Source organism: Rhamphochromis sp. 'chilingali', assembly GCF_963969265.1.
Source record: "Rhamphochromis sp. 'chilingali' genome assembly, chromosome: 2".
NCBI classification, from domain to species: domain Eukaryota; kingdom Metazoa; phylum Chordata; class Actinopteri; order Cichliformes; family Cichlidae; genus Rhamphochromis; species Rhamphochromis sp. 'chilingali'.
Window position 1 is genome coordinate 14,496,253 of NC_137930.1, and position 6,812 is coordinate 14,503,064.

Consider the following 6,812-nt stretch of genomic DNA (forward strand, 5'->3'; position numbering starts at 1 on the left):
GGGGGAACAATGATCGATTCTCTGCTCGAACTTGAACTGTGTGTGTGTTCCTCCAGATATGATAAAACTTCAGCCACAGAGACAGCTAGCCATGTCTCATTACAGCGTGCACCTGGGGAGTCAGAGAAAAATGTGTAGTTATCCTTTGTATAATCTATGTGTGTGTCTGGGCCAGTTAACTTTAGTCTGCGCATACATATTATACTAGTATTAAAATTGAGAGGGATCTGTCCTAAGGGCAGTGAGGGTTTTAACCTATTCTTGGGGCGTTTCATTGGGGCGCAGGTCCCTGCGGTGTCATTAGATAACTTCAATAATTCGCCTAATGGAGTCTCAGGGTTAGTTGGTGTGTGTGTGTGTCTAAGTAAGCAGTCGAGAGGGCTCAGAGTCAACTGTAAAGCGTCTTTAAGGAGAGCATTATCTCCGCCGATTTTCTCTAGTCCCTCAGTGAGGGGGAAACCGGATATGGGGTATCCTACTATTACCTGTTCTGGATTAGCCTTTGAACAGACATAACAGTTACTGTTTCCTAAATCACGAGCGGCTGTTCTGGCATTTTCATACCAGGCGTTAGCTCCTGCTCTAGAGGGTGCATAAAATGGTTTATTAGTGGCGTCTATGTTGCTATTTACTGATTTTAGGGAACGTGAGGAGTGCATTAAGTAGGTGTCTTGCAAAATAGAGCATGAGGTATAGTCAGCAAAATATGACCTGCAGAAATGTGAACATGGTTGCAGTTTACAATACAAAATAGCAAAGAGAAATCCTAAGGTTAATGCGATAGATATGATAAATAACCTAAATATATAAGAAAGACAGTTCTTCAGTCGTCTTCTGGCCTGGTCCCAGGTTCGAGAGACACAGAATAAGCGTCGTGTGATGACAATGGGCATTTCATTTTCTCCATTATCAGGATGGAATGAGTCTGGCTTTATCAGGTTAGACATCATGTGGTACTTTTGGCTTTCTGTTCCTGCTGGATGTTTGAGTACCTTGTTGTTGTTCTTTCAGACGTTGTGTGTTAATCAGTGATTGCGTGTGTGTATGTAACTTTTGGATCCGGGCGCTGGCTCGCCTGAGATGTCATCTACCCGTGTGTGTTTATTTGCTCTAGTTCCGGGCGCTGGCTCGCCGGAGATGTCGTCTGCTTGATCCGACGCCTGAGATGGTCCGATTGGGCTGGTCTTAACCCTGCTGGCATGAATCCACTGAGGTTGTCCGTCTGTGAGGATGCTGGTTCTTCGTCACTGCCAGTACAGTCTGGGGCTGGAACACGCGCGGCCTCCCAGAGTGTCCTTGGTTTTAGTGGCTTCTCCAACATGCGTCTCCTTGTCTCCACTGGTGGAACTGTGGAGGGGAAAGGCTGAGAGAGACAAACTTTCTGATAGTTATTATTCAGTTTTTCTACCAGGTTGTGAACATCAGTGGACAATGCAATATACATCACCTTCTACTAGCGGTGCCCCTCTTGAAGCTGACCATGGTGTTGGAAATAGTCTTATTTCAAATGGAAATAATTTGGTTACTGTAGATGGAGTCATTCTAATCTCACACAGGACTTGAGGAAGTAATTTGACCCAGGTCATTAAAGTTTTAGCACACTTTTGAATTACTTCTAATGTGAATGAAGATCCTCTATCACTGTTAATCTGGTGAGGTATTCCGAATCTGGGTATTATTTCATTGCTCAACTTTTGACAGACTACTTCTGCAGTTTCTTTTGAGGTTGGATAAGCTTCTACTCATTTACTAAATTGATCCACTATTACCAGTAAGTACTTGATGCTTCCTTGCGCTGGCATATGTGTAAAATCAATTTGTAATGTATGAAATGGAAAATCTGGTTGTGGTAAATGCTGATGTTTCGCTTTTGAGCTACCTACATTAGTTCGCGCACATGTTAGACAGGTTGCTAATATGCTTTTTACTGCATGTGATGTTTTCTCAATTACAAATCTTAATTTTATTGCCCCTATTACCCCTCTCTGTCCGACATAACTCACACAGTGAAAATGTCGGGCAAGGACTGGCACCAGGGAATATGGGAGGGCAATCAAACCCTTAAGATTTTGTATAAGCCATCTCTGTCATCTAAGGTACAGTCATTATTCTCCCAATAGGTGTAATCACATGCAGAGGCTTGCTCTTGTATGAATTTTAAATCAACATTTGTTCCTAAATAGTCTGGGAGTTTAACAAGTGACAGCTGTAGGGGCACAGATAATACTTCCTGCGGAGGTGGGAGCTGTGATGCAGCTGCGGCCTTGGCTGTCACGTCTGCTAAGGCATTACCTGTTGCTTCGTCTGTGTCAGCTGTACTGTGTCCATTCGTTTTTTACAACTGCAACGGCCGATGGCAGCTGTATAGCCTGAAAAAGTCTTTGAACAAAATCAGAATTTAGCAATTTATTTTCCATCAGCAGATCTAAATCCTCTCTGTCTCCACAATGTGCCAAAGTCATGCACAACGCCAAATGCATAGCGGCTGTCTGTGTAAATCGTCACATGCTTATCCAAATGTAGCTCACAGGCGCGTATTAAAGCCATGAGCTCTGCTTTTTGTGCTGAGTGAAATGGTAATGAGTGAGCCTCTAGTATGATGTCAGGCACTGTTACCACTGAATAGCCACAAAGAAATGAGTTGTCATTCGGCCTTGAACAGGACCCGTCCACATAAACCGTGGCTGAGTCTGGGATAGGTGTTTGCTCTAAATCTGGACGTGGTGCTGTGGATTCCTGTATACGTGTCATGCAGTCATGATCGTCAAGCCTGTCTGAGCCATCCTGTCGGTCAGAAGAACACAGCATAGGATCAATAAATGTGCTGGCGAATTGGGTGTGCTGCTCGCTTTTATAGTGAGATTTGCATATGTTGTTTAGTTATGTTTGCTAGAATGGTCGTGACCTGGTGATTGGTGTGTAGAATAGTGTCATGTGAGAGTGTAAGCTTCTCGCAGTCCCTTATCATGATAGAGCAAGCTGCTACTGCCCTCAGGCAGGCCGGCATTCCTGAACAATTCAGGCAGCACCTTTGAGTGGCGGAGGTCAGCACTCCCTGTAATGCATTGAAAGAGGCAGTCATTTCTGTGGACCACAGTATTTGAGGAGGCTTGTCTTTTTTACAACAGTCACGCAGAATGTGGTCATGAAAAGAACAGTCTGGTATCCACTGTCTGCAATAGTTCACCATGCCCAGGAAGGACAACATTTCCTTCTGTGTAGTGGGACGAGGGACAGAGGTCACAGCTTTGACCCTGTCTGCAGTCATGGAACGTTTTCCGTGAGACAGTGTGAATCCCAAATATTGAACAGAAGTCTGACAGTACTGCATTTTCTTTGCTGATGCTTTGTGGCCAGTCTTTTGGAGGTGCTGGAGAAGCATGTGTGTAGCAGTTTGACATAGTTTTTCACTTTCAGCACAGAGGAGGAGGTCATCCACATGTGGATCAGGGTGCAGCCCTGGAGGAGTGAAGCACCATTGAGAAAGCAGCAGAGCTGTCTATCATGCCTTGGGGCAAACGAGTCCAAGTGTACTGCTTATTTCTATGTGTGAATGCAAATAACGGCTGTGTGTCTTACTGAGAAAAAGGAGCGGAGCATAAATCCACCACGGTAAAGTGTGTATGCAAAGCATGTCAATATGCTGTGAACATCTGAAACGAGAGGTGGCAGAGGAATGTTGACTGCATTAATTTGCCTTAAGTCTTGTATGAAACGCCATACGCCAGGTTTGTTAGGCTTTGGCACAGGATTGACAGGAGTGTGGGCTTTATTGCTCCTGTAGTCAATAAATCTCCTATCATGACATCTAGGGCTGCGGCTTTTTCGGCAGAAATGGGATGTTGCTTGACATATACTGGCTTGTTGTGTTTTAATAGGTGTACGTGATAAAGTGTACAGTCAATAAATCCTATATCATTCTCACTTTTTGACCACAATGTCATATTCTGGTATTCAGCTGGCAACGTAAGTGCAGAAATAGTACAGTCGATAGGGTAGGTTAGATCTATGTGACGACATGGTGTAGTTATGTCATAACCTATGTCTGAGTTATGTGACAAAATCACTGTTTGACCTTCACTTGTGTGAGCAGTTATCATGTTGTTGAAAAGTGTGAGAGAAACAAAAGTGTGGCTCCCAGTCATGGGATTACCTGTTAGTGGCGTCTGTACACGTTTTTTTTTGGCACAGTGTGTGACATAGAGTACCGGACAAAAAGGATGTTGAGTTCATTCTCTGCTGAGGGTCCAGCTGACACAGAGGATGTTCCTTCTCCATCATGTCGGTACATAGGGCAGAGAAAACATAAGCTGTTATCAGTGTCAGCAAACATTTCACCCTTTATGTTAAATGAAATACACAAATTCATTTTTGCTTTGGGTGTCTGCGGCTGCTGGAAAACTGAGCTAAATTTGCACCTCTAGCTTGTCCAACAGTGCATAAAGCGTTTTATGAATACTAGGATAGATTCATCAGGCTTCTGTTTACACATAGTTACTGCATTTAAGTCAATTTTGTCTCTGGACATTGTTAGCAGGAATTTCTTTAGATTCTTAAAGAAATTGGTGATTTTGTCATTATTTACCCACAAAAACTCTGCAGTTGTGGATGCTTTATCATGCTTTGGGTCTGTTTGTTTACTACCGCGAGTGTTGGCGTAAGGACCTTTGTCATTCCGGCTTTGTTTTTCCTTTTTTCCTTTTAGATAAGTCTTTATTAAAGTTCGGGTAACAGGTTTTTCTTTAGCTACCTCTAAACCTCTAGCTACGATATCGTGGCGTTTCATGTGGGTGTCTATTGTGGACACTGCCTGATGCAAAAGTTTTTCTTCATAGTCGTCTGAATTGTTTTTCATAAGTTCCTCACATTCTTCTTTCAAAAGTTTTTCTCTTTTTTTTATGTTCTGCTAATTCTTCCTTGCGGCGTATATATTGTTTTTCCTGATCCTGTTTAAAGAGATGGCTAAGATCCGTTGCATATGATTCAGGTTTTTTGTCACTGTCTTTTAAGCTGGTTGGATCAGAATGCTGACATTGTTTGCGTGCAGCTGCTACAGCGACTATTAATTCGGTCTCATCTTCGTAAGGCGGCGGGGCTGTGGGCTGAATGGCTGAGCATGCAAGACTAGCTTTTCCCGCGGTAGATTTATTTTCTATGCTGGAGCCTGCACTAGTTTTATTTGATGTTAAAGCATCTACGCCTGGTTCCGGTCCTTTTGTCCATAGCGGTAACATTTGATGCATCACGTCGCGGCATTCTATCATATTTTCTACAGGACTTTTTAAGCAGACTACTTTTCTTATCACAAATGATATTCAACATTTCTACTGACCTGGTTTCTGGCGATAATCGTTCGGGATAAGGCTCCGAAAAGAGATTAGAATGCATTGTACTCACAGTCCGTAAGTTGTAAACAAAGTCAGTCACATAAGCACTTCCGCATGTTCTGGATACGTAATCATGGAAGTCTTCGCCGATTCGTGGACGTGGGTTACACGTAACTGGAAATGGGAGTCGTACTGAGCCGTTATTTGAGACTTTAAATTTAATTTATTTTTTGGTTTTACAGGTACTTTAGATTTTTTATCGGACCTGTCTGTGGTCTTTGAATAATTCTGACCCATGTTCAGTGATTTCCAGAGGGGTTTACACGCTAGGAGGATTTATGTTAGTATTTTCGCTGCGGCACAGCTGAGGTCACTTTAAATTTATTGCTAGCAATTTTTTGTTTGTGTGAGCAACTCTCACATAGCGAGCAACTTCTCGCTTAACGAGCAACTTCTCGTAAAACAACAGGCAACTTCCTGTGTCTTTCTGCTTTTAATTTACTGCTTTTAACCCTTGTATGGTAATCGGGTCTGTGAGACCCGTTTTCAGTTTTCTTTCGTTTTTTTTTTTTTTTAACAAAATTAAATTTAATTATTTACTAGCTTTCTGTGAGTGAGCAACTTCTCACTTTTTAACGTACGTTTCAAGATAACAGGCAACTTCCTGTGTCACTCTTTGGTGAGCAACTTCTCACTTAACGAGAAGTATTTAAGACAACAGGCAACTTCCTGTGTCACTCTTTCTGAGCAACTTCTCACTTAACGAGAAGTATTTAAGACAACAGGCAGCTTCCTGTGTCACTCTTTTGAGTGAGCAACTTAAACAAAATTAAAATATTCAAGACAACAGGCAACTTCCTGTGTCCACCAACACCACACAAGGGTTAATTTACTTTATTCGGGGACTGAGGAAGTCAGTCAGTGTATCTCTCTGGATCACTAAGTGAAACTTCGTCAGCATATCCCGTTTTTTTTATGGATCGATCACTGAGAGAGGTATAATATGGTCTCTATATAAATATGAAAGACGCATATTTACCTTCTGTCAGCGGATCCCACTTCTGACACCAAAATTGAAGGAAATTGCCATCCCGGGTTTCCTCCGTGGCGTGAGCGATAAGCAGAGTTCTGTCCTTTCCTTCTAAGATTCCTAATTATTTAAAGTAACACTCAGGTATGCCATTCAGCGTGTTAGTACGAGCTCGGGAGCAGCTTGGGAGAACAAGAAAACAGAGACTGCTTTAGGTTGCCTTCCCAATCGACTCAAAGGTTTATTTGATACACAGCAGTTTATATAGATGAAAAAAGGTTCGTGTGTCAGCTTTCCCAGTTCAAACCGGTACAGACCAAATAAGGAAACGTCTTCCTGCCTTGTGAGCAAAGAAGTATCCTGTGTGTAGTTTATCAGTTCAGCTATAATTTATGATCATCCCAGCAAAATACACTCCTAGACATAGAATACAGAGTTCTTTCATTAGTGAATTC

At 42.4% G+C, this 6,812-nt stretch overlaps 1 long non-coding RNA gene across 2 annotated transcripts; it reads right to left on the reverse strand.

Moving 5' to 3' along the window:
- Positions 1-226: 226 nt before the first annotated feature.
- Positions 227-6,381, reverse strand: LOC308385470. 2 transcript variants are annotated; one of them, XR_013969519.1, is made up of 3 exons: positions 6,367-6,381; positions 2,293-5,501; positions 227-1,363 (listed from the first exon to the last, which is right to left on the reverse strand). It is a non-coding gene; the product is annotated as an uncharacterized lncRNA (long non-coding RNA). The 2 variants fall into 2 exon arrangements; XR_013969520.1 differs by lacking the exon at positions 6,367-6,381 and adding an exon at positions 5,593-5,607.
- Positions 6,382-6,812: the final 431 nt, after the last annotated feature.